The sequence below is a fragment of the Coregonus lavaretus genome (assembly GCF_964263955.1).
Source record: "Coregonus lavaretus genome assembly, contig: HAP1_SCAFFOLD_3858, whole genome shotgun sequence".
Taxonomy (NCBI): Eukaryota; Metazoa; Chordata; class Actinopteri; order Salmoniformes; family Salmonidae; genus Coregonus; species Coregonus lavaretus.
In genome coordinates, this window is record NW_028158048.1 from 1 (window position 1) to 13,501 (window position 13,501).

General features: G+C 44.3%; 1 pseudogene across 1 annotated transcript; it reads right to left on the bottom strand.

The window, feature by feature from the left end:
* Positions 1 to 19: 19 nt before the first annotated feature.
* LOC311124470 (armadillo-like helical domain-containing protein 3) lies at positions 20 to 13,136 on the bottom strand (annotated as a pseudogene). Its single transcript has 16 exons — positions 13,043 to 13,136; positions 11,758 to 11,861; positions 9,851 to 9,907; positions 9,288 to 9,434; positions 7,482 to 7,589; positions 7,223 to 7,315; positions 7,046 to 7,120; positions 6,668 to 6,754; positions 6,542 to 6,598; positions 5,674 to 5,717; positions 4,792 to 4,846; positions 4,496 to 4,541; positions 4,211 to 4,285; positions 2,701 to 2,794; positions 886 to 987; positions 20 to 36 (listed from the first exon to the last, which is right to left on the bottom strand). The product of its transcript is annotated as an armadillo-like helical domain-containing protein 3 (transcript).
* Positions 13,137 to 13,501: the final 365 nt, after the last annotated feature.

The following is a 13,501-nucleotide window of genomic DNA, read 5'->3' on the forward strand; positions in this document are numbered from 1 at the left end:
ATGAGACAGAGTCTGGCACTGTGAGTCTGTGTTCATCTGGAGAGAGAGAGAGAGAGAAGAGAGAGAGAGAGAGAGAGAGAGAGAGAGAGGAGAGAGAGACAGAGACAGAGACAGAGACAGAGACAGAGACAGAGACAGAGACAGAGAGAGAGAGAGAGAGAGAGAGAGAGAGAGAGAGAGAGAGGAGAGAGAGAGAGAGAAACATTGAGGGAGAGAGAGAGAGAGAGAGAGAGAGAGAGAGAGAGAGAGAGAAACATTGAGGGAGAGATATGGATTGAAAAAGAGCTCAATGAAAAGGCAAAGTAGCAAGAAGGCAGATGGAGAGAAAGGGAGGACAACTTGACAGCTGGTATTTTGAGATGAGGACTGAGATGAGGACTGAGATGAGGACTGAGAGGAGGACTGAGAGAAGTGGGGGAAGAGAGAAGAAGAAACGGGGGAAGTGGTGAACAAGAACAAAAGAGGAATGAAAGACGCCATGACAGAGAGTATAGAGACATAGTGAATAAAGAGATAGAGAGATAGAGAGGGTCCTGCATGACTGTGGAGGAGTACTTGAAGAAGTGATAGAGGGTATAGATAGATATAGATCACGTGTCCAACTCATTCCACGGAGGGCCGAGTGTCTGCGGGTTTTCACTCCTCCCTTGGACCTGATTGATGACTTAAGGTCAGTAATTAGTAAGGAACTCCCCTCACCTGGTTGTCTAGGTCTAAAAACCAAAAACCAGCAGACACTAGGCCCTCCATGGAATGAGTTTGACACCCCTGATATAGATAGAGAGTGGTAGAGAGATAGAGATCGTCTTACATGACGACAGAGAGATACAAAGTGATAGAGAAAAACAGAGGTAGAGTGAAAGAGAGATAGCCGTGTATTTAAACCTTTGGTGTCCTGCATGACGATGGAGGAGTACTTGAGGAAGGTGATGAGCAGGTTGCTGCTCTGGAGGTTAGGATCCAGGGGGAGTTCTGAAGAGTTCATCACTGGAAAACAGGACACACAACGTTAGTTCAACATAATACTAATGTTATGTTGAAATGTTGAAAGATTTAAAAGGTCCAACGCAGCCATTTTTGGGTAACAGTTAAGTACCTTACTGTGATTGTTTTCAAATAAAACGGTCAAAAAGAAACAAAAATAGCTTCTTGGTATCAAGCAAGAATTTAGCTAGGACTTCTCTGGAAGTGGTCTGAGTTGAGAGGGGAAAACTGAAAATGTGCTGTTGTTGGCAGAAAAGTTTGGAATTCTTGTATTGGTCTATTAACTAATTTACAGCCTGGTGATGTCACCAGAAAGGCCAAAACTCCACCCCACCAAAATAGGCTGACATTCAGCCAGTCTTTTCAAACAGTTCTTACACTAAACAGGCATTATCTTTTATTTTCACAATTTCACAGTATTATTCCAACCTCATAGTTTGGAAATATAAAACACAGGAAAAGTACTTTTTTTTTACTGCACTGGTCCTTTAAACAGGGAGAGACACCTCAACCTCACAACAACTCCACTGCAACATCCATCACTGGTAGGGAGAGAGACACGGACATTTAAGTTCAACAAACGTTCATTTAACTTCATAGTAACGTTACTGGAATGTTGAAAGTTCGACCTAATTATGAATGTTACTGTAGGCAGAGACAAGAAGAAGAGAGGTTATACAGTGATCCACTATTAGCTAGGCAAGACTCTATACGAGACAGTCAGTTCTATCTTAAATCTCTGAGCGAACAACTTCTACCCGACCCGACCCCACTCTCCCTCCTCCCTTTTTATTTGTCCTCATCCCCCTCTCTCTCTCCAATCCTGGCTGACTGGATCAGCTCCAAGAGGACTGGTTATGACATCATAAACCTGAGCCAGCCAAGCACATGGTCCACAGGGGAACAGTGTGTGTGTGTGTGTGTGTGTGTGTGTGTGTGTGTGTGTGTGTGTATATGTGTCGTGACAGGTTTCTTTACCTGAAGATTAATCTGTATTTGAAGCCAGTTACGTTAATATTTCATACAGCAAATGGCTTTTAGCAAGAAAAACACACACACACACCATGCATGTTTTAACAGTTACATTGCACGTGAACTGAACAGGTTCAGATTGTGTGTGTGTGTGTGTGTGTGTGTGTGTGTGTGTGTGTGTGTGGCGCACGTGTATGGAGGGGTCATCAAAATGGATGGCCAAAAACACCGACGATAAACATTTTTGTATTTTTTTTAAACAGAATGTTTTAGCCGCTTCTTAAAACGTTTTCCTCCTATTTCCACTGGTTTTAAGGGGAAGGGAGATAAAGGGTGAAGCGAGATTGAGGCTTGGCTGACTGACCAAGCGTTCCATATTCCAGAATTACCCCAGTAACAGAAAAAAGAAAAATATACAACTCTATTTTGTTGAACTAACTCAAATTAAAACACTAGTGAATACTACTACTAGGCAATACAGATTTAATTTCATTCAATAAAGATTTCATTTCATTCAATAAAGGTTTCATTTCATTCAATAAAGATTTCATTTCATTCAATAAAGGTTTCATTTCATTCAATAAAGATTTCATTTAATTCAATAAGGTTTCATTTCATTCACTCATTGATTGACTAATTCACTTATTCAGTTGGTCATTCATTCATTCAGTCAATAATTCATTTGTAAATTCCATTCATTCAAGGGGCAAGGTGGCCCAGAGATTGGACCAATCAGGTACTCACTGTCCATAGAGGGCGGGGTTGTGCCGAGCGGCGTCGTGGGAGTGGTCAGAACAGGGGTGATGGGTGTGGTCGGGATGTCAATCTCTGGGTGACTCTGTTGATTGACAGGTGACAGAGCAAATGAGTGAGGAGGGGAGAGAGAGGTAGAGGAGGCAGACGGAGAGATAGAGGGATTAGAGGGAGAGAGAACATGACTTTCAAGGAGAGCTGAGCAGATGAAACCAGAACAAAGAAAAGTCCCCTATTTCTTCTCCTCTCCTCCTCTTTCCAATCAGCGTCAGCTCATTCTATACAACACTATCAGACATCAGAGATGCCAGCGCCAGATTTAACAAAAACACTGAATTTAGAAAAAGAATGAATGCCCTCCCCCTTTATATCCCTCCCTCACCCCTCTCTTTCTCTACCTCCCTCCCTCCCTCACCCCTCTCTCTCTCTCTACCTCCCACCCTCTCACCCCCTCTCTCTCTCCGCCTCCCTCTCTCACCCTCTCTCTCTCTCTACCTCCCTCCCTCACCCCCTCTCTCTCTCTCTACCCTCCCTCCTCTCTCACCCTCCCTCCCTCACCCCCCTCTCTCTCTACCTCCCTCCCTCTCACCCCCCCTCTCTCTCCGCCTCCCTCTCTCACCCTCTCTCTCTCTCTCTCTCTACCTCCCTCCCTCACCGCCTCCTCCCTCACCCTCTCTCTCTCTCTACCTCCCTCCCTCACCCCCTCTCTCTCTCTCTACCTCCCTCCTCTCTCACCCTCTCTCTCTCTACCTCCCTCCCTCACCACCTCCCTCCCTCACCCCCTCTCTCTCTCACCCCCTCTCTCTCTCACCCCCTCTCTCTCTCTACCTCCCTCCCTCACCACCTGCCTCCCTCACCCTCTCTCTCTCTATCTCCCTCCCTCACCCCCTCTCTCTCTCTACCTCCCTCCCTCTCTCACCCTCTCTCTCTCTACCTCCCTCCCTCACCGCCTCCCTCCCTCACCCTCTCTCTCTCTCCACCTCCCTCCTCTCTCACCCTCTCTCTCTCTACCTCCTCCCTCTCTCACCCTCTCTCTCTTGCAGTCCCTCACCCTCTCTCACCGCCTCCCTCCCTCACCCCCCCTCTCTCTCTACCTCCTCCTCTCTCACCCCTCTCTCTCTACCTCCTCCCTCTCACCCCCTCTCTCTCTCTACCTCCCTCCCTCTCTCACCCTCTCTCTCTTGCACAGTCCTCACCCTCTCTCACACCTCCCTCCCTCACCGCCTCCCTCCTCACCCTCTCTCACCGCCTCCCTCCCTCACCCTCTCTCTCTCCGCCTCCCTCCCTCACCACCTCCTCCCTCACCTTCTCTCTCCGAGAAAAGGAGGACAAGTTGAGGACGGAGGAAATCAACTTCTTTCCCTCAAAGCCACAAAATAACATAATAGAATAATTTTGTTTCTATAAATAGTAGTTTACTTCACCTGAGCGAGAACAGAAGAGGAAAATAAAGAAAAAGAAGAAGAAGAGGTTTTGTTCTAGCAACATTAGTCGAAGTCACCTGAGCGAGAACAGTGATGAAGTGCGGTTGAGGTGCACGGCCTCGTACAGCGCCAGCAGAATCGCCTCATTGGTCCTGGGGGAGGTCAGAGAGGGGTCAAAGGTCAATATCAGCCAATTAGAACGATGGTTCCAGATTGTATTTGTGACATCACACTGACTAAGGGGCCAAAGAGGCTCTGCTTGGATGAAGTTGTCCCATAGACACTGAACTACAGTCAGGTCTGTGTTTTTCACCTATTAGATCTGTGACAAAGGGCAATTTCTACTCTAAGCATGTACTTACTGTACTGAGAGCTTCTCATCCGCATCTGCAATGAACATACTGCCCACTGTGACAAGACCGGAATTACAATGAGAGGAAGTTGACAACGATGACGAGAAAGATTAGTGATGAAGTGTGTTGGTGGGTCACACAGAATGAAATAGAACATATTGGGCCACTTTCCCTGACACAGATTAAGCCTAAAACCTTTTTCAATTGAGAATTTCCATTGAGCGTGCTATTTAGTCCAAGACTGGGCTTAATCTGTGTCTAGGAAAGCGGCCCAATATGTTGGATCAGATGTGTTCTTACCATACTGGTGAGAGTAGAGAAGAACCCTCCATGGTTCTCTCCTCTTTGTCTTTGTACTGTCTGGAGAAAACAGACATAAAGAGAGAAAATTAGCATCAACACTTTCAATAACCAGACCAGAATATAAAACTTCCCCCCTGGGGACATCAGCATATGAATATGAAAGTATGAACATTAAATATCGCAACACTGGCAGGCTATCATCTGTCACTTTAATGTGTTCTGTTTCTAAGCAGACAGACAGGTCTTCCTGTTTCTAGCAGACGGACAGACACAGACAGACAGGTCTTCCTGTTTCTAAGCAGACAGACAGACACAGACAGACAGGTCTTCCTGTTTCTAAGCAGACAGACAGACACAGACAGACAGGTCTTCCTGTTTCTAAGCAGACAGACAGACACAGACAGACAGGTCTTCCTGTTTCTAAGCAGACAGACAGACACAGACAGACAGGTCTTCTGTTTCTAAGCAGACAGACAGACACAGACAGACAGACAGGTCTTCCTGTTTCTAAGCAGACAGACAGACAGACAGGTCAACCTGTTTCTAAGCAGACAGACAGGTCTTCCTGTTTCTAAGCAGACAGACAGGTCTTCCTGTTTCTAAGCAGACAGACAGGTCAACCTGTTTCTAAGCAGACAGACAGGTCTTCCTGGTGTTTTCACCCTGAATATTAACATCAAAGCCACACATGCACGTACGCTCACACACACACTACTAGAATGCAAGCTGTCAAGCTGAGACATACAACTACAGTAAAAAGAAGGTAGCATTTGTAGAATAAAAATAGAAAAAATATGAAAATGTGAATTCTAAAGTAGATCATTTAACTTTTCTTTTTTTTAGTTGACAGTTAAAAGATTGTAATGTTTGTTTCCAGATCTTACCTGTTATATTCTGTCAGGGCTTGGCCAACCACCAGACCCATTCCCTATGAAAAAGACAAGAATCCTTTTGTATGAGACTTTTGATGAAAACATGATAACAGAATGGGTATACTAGTTCTAGTTATTTTAATGTTAATGATAAACACTCTCTAAAGTCTAAATTAGGGTTTCTTAAACTTTTCAGCCTGGGACCCAAATTACAAATTCAGTGTTTTCCTGGGAACCAAGCTCTTGAAAACATCCAGTAAAATTTGGTTAGGAGTTCCCCCCACCTTGCGGGCAAAACATTTTAGTGGCCCCCCTCTTGACGGTGGAGAGAAATTGTATTTAATTTCCTGCAATTCTAAAGATTTTGCCATGGGATGTTGAGAAAATGTTGCTGTTTTAAGCAAGTATTCTGCAATTCTACACATCATGCCATGGCGGTGTAGAGTCAAATCTATTATAATATTATCACATTTAGTCATTTAGCAGACGCTCTTATCCAGAGTGACTTACAGTTAGTGAGTGCATACATTTTTCATACATTATATACACATTTCATATAATCCTTCTCATTTTGCCATGCAGCAGAGTAAAAAACTAAATCGCAGTTTTATAGCTAACTTCCTGCAATTCTACCTATTTTGTCAAAAGGTTTTTTTTTACCCTGACATGTCGCGACCACCATTAACATGACCCATACTTTAAGAAAGGCTATTGTAATTGATAGGAATACAGTGGCTTTGTGAAAGTATTCACCCCCCTTGGCATTTATTCCTATTTTGTTGCCTTACAACCTGGAATTAAAATGGATGTTTTTTTTGAGGGGGGGACGAATACTTTTGCAAGGCACTGTAAATAATAAAGCATGTAAATGAATACTCACATCTAGGGTTGGTTCATCGTCCACTATGGAGAGCTTCACAATGTAGGGATTCACAGACTAACAACAAAGAAGAAGAGTTAGTACGGTTCTATCCTATCAACAGAGGAGGAAAACACACTGCCTCACCTCGTACTTCCTGTAGTTGACCAGCAGAGCCAGGAGGACAACAGCATCATAACCATGTTGCCCTCTAGTGGACACATCTGATAGGATCTACACAGGGGGAGGGAGGAAGGGAGTATGGAGAGAGAGAAAGAGAAAGAGAAAGAGAAAGAGAAAGAGAAAGAGAGAGAGAGAGAGAGAGAGAGAGAGAGAGAGAGAGAGAGAGAGATGAGAGAGAGAGAGAGAGAGAGAGAGAGAGAGAGAGAGAGAGAGAGAGAGAGAGAGAGAGAGAGAGAGAGAGAGAGAGAGAGATTGGCACGGTCATCAATCTACTAGGATCACATATTAACAGCTAAATAACCTAACATTACTTACATCACTAGTCTTCACTAACACTCTTACCTGAAGAATGGCCTCAAAGATGCTGTTGATCATGACATACTCTAGGATGGTGTTCTGACTGATGTTGTCTGTTACCTGCAACACAAAAAAACGATTTAGTGAGAGAGAGCGTGTGAGTGAGTGAATGAGTGTGTGTGTGTGTGTGTGAGTGAGTGAGTGTGGGTGTGTATATCCTACCGTCACTAAACACAGCAGTAGTTTGAGACACAGGGCCTTGAGACTTTCTGAACCCTCCCCACACAGCAGGCTGTCTAAACTCTCCATCAGGTCCTGTGGGAGACACACAGGTCATGTTCAGTAGGGTCAGACAGGAAAATAAGCTTTCAAAACGGAGGAAGTGTTGCTACATGACACAAAGCTCTCCAATATTTTCTCTTAGGACACACACACACAGCAAGCTCTCCAAACTCTTCATGAAATCCTATAGGACACACACCTTCATGCGGAGCTCAGCCTTGTCGAAGCCCATGAGCATGTTGATGATGTCGAAGCCCGAGGCTGACTTGTTCTTCTGGTGAACCCCACGGAACAAGGCACACAGAGTCTGGAGGAGAGGACAGATACACCTTTATGACAATGTGGGTTAAAGGTCAAACACTACAGGTTTAAAGTTCTACGTCCAGACCATAGATTATAATAGAGGCCTCTAGTGGCCAAAAGGCCGTTTCAGCATGGGCAACGCCATTGAGGGCTTCCACCATTTTAAAGTAACTGTCACAGTCCGCTATAGTCACACAGATCCAAAGATGAGACCTCTATCTATCTCTATGGTCCACACCCCATACATCCTGTCTATAGCCACGTCAGTACCATAGCCGTTCCATGTCCGGACCCATACATCCTGTCTATAGCCACGTCAGTACCACAGCCGTTCCATGTCCGGACCCATACATCCTGTCTATAGCCACGTCAGTCCCATAGCCGTTCCATGTCCGGACCCATACATCCTGTCTATAGCCACGTCAGTACCATAGCCGTTCCATGTCCGGACCCATACATCCTGTCTATAGCCACGTCAGTCCCATAGCCGTTCCATGTCCGGACCCATACATCCTGTCTATAGCCACGTCAGTACCATAGCCGTTCCATGTCCGGACCCATACATCCTGTCTATAGCCACGTCAGTACCATAGCCGTTCATGTCCGGACCCATACATCCTGTCCATAGCCACGTCAGTACCATAGCCGTTCCATGTCCGGACCCATACATCCTGTCTATAGCCACGTCAGTACCATAGCAGTTCCATGTCCGGACCCATACATCCTGTCTATAGCCACGTCAGTACCATAGCCGTTCCATGTCCGGACCCATACATCCTGTCTATAGCCACGTCAGTACCATAGCCGTTCCATGTCCGGACCCATACATCCTGTCTATAGCCACGTCAGTACCATAGCCGTTCCATGTCCGGACCCATACATCCTGTCTATAGCCACGTCAGTACCATAGCAGTTCTATGTCTCTAGAGCTGTGTTCTTCAACCCTGGTCCTGGAGGAACCACAGGATGTGCAAGGTTTTGTTCCATCTTATCCACACACCTGATGCGATTTACACTGAGTGTACAAAACATTAGGAACACCTGCATAGACTGACCAGGTGAATCCAGGTGAAAGCTGTGATCACTTGTTGATGTCACTTGTTAAATCCACTTCAATCAGTGTAGATGAAGGGGAGGAGACAGGTCAAAGAAGGATGTTTAAGCTTTGAGACAATTGAGACATGGATTGTGTATGTGTGACATTCAGAGGGTGAATGAGCAAGACAAATATTTAAATGCTTTGAACGGGTATGGTAGTAGGTGCCAAGCGCAGCGGTTTGTCTCAAGAACTGCAACGCTGCTGGATTTTTCCACGCTCAACAGTTTCCCGTGTGTATCAAGAATGGTCCACCACCCAAAGGACATCCAGCCAACTTGACACAACTGTGGGAAGTATTGGAGTCAACATGGGCCAGCATCCCTGTGGAATGCTTTCGACACCTTGTAGAGTCCATGCCCTGACACCTTGTAGAGTCCATGCCCTGACACCTTGTAGAGTCCATGCCCTGACACCTTGTAGAGTCCATGCCCTGACACCTTGTAGAGTCCATGCCCTGACACCTTGTAGAGTCCATGCCCTGACACCTTGTAGAGTCCATGCCCTGACACCTTGTAGAGTCCATGCCCTGACACCTTGTAGAGTCCATGCCCTGACACCTTTGATCTGGTGCTCCTCTGCCAGGGCCTGAACACACACACACACCTGTAGGGCGTTGACCACTTTGATCTGGTGCTCCTCTGCCAGGGCCTGAACACAGTGGTGGAACAGACTGTTGATGTTGTCTTTAATCTTCATCACCTCATCTCCATCCAGAGACTCTAGCTTGGCCTCCAGGTACTCCAGATTCACCTGGGGGGGGGGGGGGGGGGGGTAGAGGAAGGGTGGATGGAAGACGGAGGATTTGGAGAGAGAGAGGGAGGAGGAAGAGGGAGGGTTGGGAAAGAAAGGGTGGATGGAAGAGGGAGGGTTGGGAGAGAGAGGGGGAGGAAGAGGGAGGGTTGGGAGAGAGAGAAAGAGAGAGGGGTAGGAGGGACGGTTGAGAAAGAGAGGGAGGGAAGCGGGAGGGTTGGGAGAGAAGGGGGGAGGGTCACAGAGAGAGGGAGGGTGGGGAATGGGAGAGAGGAGTGAAAGAGGAGCGGGGTGCGTTGAGGTTATGGTTAGAGAGCATTTCCCTTTTTGGAAGGCAAATGACAGCCAAAAGCTTTGTAAACAAATGTAAAGACTTCATTTTATAAACAAAATGTAAACAACTGTGTCTCTCTTACCTTCATGAGGAAGAGTTCATCCCAGAAGCGAGAGTTGTTCTTGGCTGGATCGTCTTTCTGAAGAGGGAGGAGAGGAGACATGAGAGTCATTCCATGTCATTTCAGCAAGCCATGACACCCACCATCTCAGACTGTTCTGAAATGGTTTCAAGCCAGTCCTCCATGAAAGCAAATCAATTTCTCCTTCTTTTACGCTTAATCTTTGTCCAGGAAACAGCCCCTTTGTGTTTGGTTTATTCCCTTCAAAAAAGGTCTGGATTAATTACTGTTAGACCATTCCCTGGTCAACAAGCAAACCATTAGGCTACAGTAGTTATAATGGTTTCAATGTTATGGTCTCTAATGGTCTTCAATGGTAAAAGTCCCAAGCACACACTGTATAGTGTTGTGCAATTGTAATGATATTGGGTTGGGTTTAATGGGAAATGTCACTGATCACCATACAAATCAAATCAAATCCAATCATATTTGTCACATACACGTGTTTAGCAGATGTTATAGCGGGTGTAGTGAAATGCTTGTGCTTCTAGCTCCGACAGTGAAGTAATATCTAACAAGTAATATCTAACAATTTCACAACATATACCCAATACACACACATCTAAGTAAGGAATGGAATTTAAGAATATATACATATATGGACAAGCAATGACAGAGCGGAATGAACTAATGAGATGAGTAGTGCAAGATATGTAAACATTATTAAAGTGACTAGTGTTCCATTTCTTAAAGTGGCCAGTGATTTCATTAGGCAGCAGCTGCCTATTGATACATATAGAGATGTTTCCAGATCATTTTATAGAAAAAACATGCAATTAATTATTTTATTTGGGTTGTCACAACATTTCAGTCCCTAGCCCATTTCTCCATCAAAGTTTTGGGCTTGTAGGAAAAGTCTTCATATGAGAATCTCAGAGAGCGGCCACTTGTTGGACTATTCAAGGAGAGTTGGGTTGAAGCAATAGGTTGTTATTAGGACAAGCTGAATTGCTTTCATGGAGGACTGGCTTGAATTGTGAGCGTGACCACACAATCTATTGCCATAATGAGCCAAATCTATTGGTTTTCTACCCAAAGTTGCAAAAAAAAACACAAGAGACCAGCAAATTGGATAATAGAGTGTTGCGGTATAGCAGGAACAGCGGCATCTAGTGGTCAAAACCTGGTACTTTCACACTACTTTATGGTAAATAATGCAAGCGACTTCAATTACTAATTTCTCTGAACAGGGGAAAAAAACATCACCAGATTCACAGGGAATACATAGTATGGAGAAGCAATACTCCAAGTCACAGCTTCATACTATTTGTCAAACATAGAGAACTGATACTGTATACTGGTTGTTGGGGTGAGATTGGTATGGAGGGTCCGTGGGTGGCATTTGACCATTTTGGGGGGGGGGGGGGGGGGGTTCATTATGTCTTACTCATTGGTAGGAAGAGGTTTGGTCCAAATCGGATGTTGGGTACTCTATTTATTGAATATTATCTGAATCCTATCAATCAAAATGGCCAATTTGGGTGCAATCAATTAGCTTAATTTCTCAGAGATTAAATTATATTTCAACAAAATAATGTTTCAGGAATGCTAATTGTATCCATTACTAACTACAGAAAATGCTTTTTTGAGGCGAAAAACAAACTATGAAAGGAAGTCCACCGCCCTCATTTCAGTTCCTGTCTGTTCCGACTCTCACTCTTTCTTCCACTTTACCTCCTTCTCTTCCCCTTGTCCTCTTCCTTTCATCTGCTCTTTCACTTTACCCATCTCCCTTTCGCTCTGCACAAACCTCCCTTCCTCCCTCCCTCTCTCTTCTTCTCTCCTCTCTTCTTATCTTCATCCATCATTCCCTCTTCTCTCTCTCCCTCCCTCTCTTCTTCTCATCTCTATCCATCCCTCCATCTTACCGCAAAGATCTCATCATACATCAGCACCACTTTCTCCTTCAGGGGTTTCTTAGAGGAGGACGTCCTTCTCAGAAGCCCCGCCTTCTTCTCCACCTGAGACATGGCTGGGTCCGGACACACACACAAATAAGTAAGCATAGAAATATAAGCACAGTAGATCCAAATAGGCATGTAGCTAGTCTTCACACAGAATAAAACAAAAAGGACAGTCAATACATACACACCAGTTTTAGGCATTCGACACTGGCTTGGACCCGCATTCAACAGTGTTAGTGTGTAGAAGGTGCTTCTGTTGTCAAGAATGTATGGCATTTAGAACCCTCACTTCTGGTCGACTTTTAAAACAGGGTTAGATAACTGTCACTTATTACCCATTTATATACAGTATATGATTAGTCATCAATGTATGGTTGCAAAATAAATAATTATTCCCAGCTATTGCAATAGCAATCAACAAAAGTTAACTAGGCCTAAATCAAGTAGCCTAAACTGTCAACAAAGCATTCTTAGCTACATGTGTTCACTCAGTCATTCACATGAAGTTATTTTATAACGCTAGCTACTATAATAGGCTACTATAATAGAAACAATGAATGTAACACAAGCTAACTAGTTAATCGTGATTCATGTCCTTCTCTGACTGTATCCTGATTGTTCTCTTTGCGCAACAGGATACTACAACTTGGGCCTGCCCTGACTGTATATGCATTGATTGGACTACTGCTGTACTGTAGTGTGGAATGTTAGCTAGCTGTCTACATTTCCAAAGGAATACATAGCTAGCTAGTTTAGCATGATATCTGTCAGTTTCATGCAATATATCCCCATAAAGCATATGATAGGTAAGAACAGTTCACTGCATGCAATAGTCAATCCATAGGTAATTGTTTACACATGACTAATAGTGGTTAGCCGAGTTGGTAGTTAGCTACAGCTGATGCTAACTAGCTACCTGTCTTTAGCTAACTAGGTAGCCAACCTACGTTGTTGTCAGTCACAGAAAAGTTCATATTCAAAGGTTAAACAAATCTTTATTTAGTACTAGGCAACTCGGTTCCTAAAGTGCAACTCAAACATCGGCCGCTCTAGTGCTGGCAAATGTTAGCGTTGTTGACAACAGCAAGCTGCTACCTACTCGTAATGCATAGTGAAATTGTGGCTATCTAGCTAGCTAGCTCTTTTCTTCCAATGTGTGCTTCCTTGTCGATGTACAACTTCACATCGTTTGAGAACAGCTAGTAAGATGTATATTTTGTCATAAATTATTCATCAAATCCCTTCTTACCTCAATCAAACGATTATTTATATGAATCCATACCGTTCACTCAGAAAACTACAGATACCAATGTTAGCTTGCTAGCTAGCTAGCTGTGAGTGAGACTTCCCTTGCCTGTCTGGAGACTGCGTGGTCATAGCGCCTGTGTGGTCACTGATCGTACTGTATCGAAGATACTGTAGCTATCACTGATTTACAATCTACTCAATCTTCTGCATACAGTAGTAGTACATTCAATTTACTACAAGGAGGACAAGAAGATAAATATATTGGAAATAAGTGTACTTTAATGCTTTCATGTGTCATCCTCTGGGATTCTTTGTACTTTTTCATATATCTTTCCAAAAGCTTTAATTTGTCCAAATTGTCCATTACTGGTGCTCATGAAGGGTTATAAACGGTGTTTGTTGAACTTCTCTAATGTCTAAACGCCTGATAGGTTCAGTCTAGAAAATGTAAAGGTCTTTG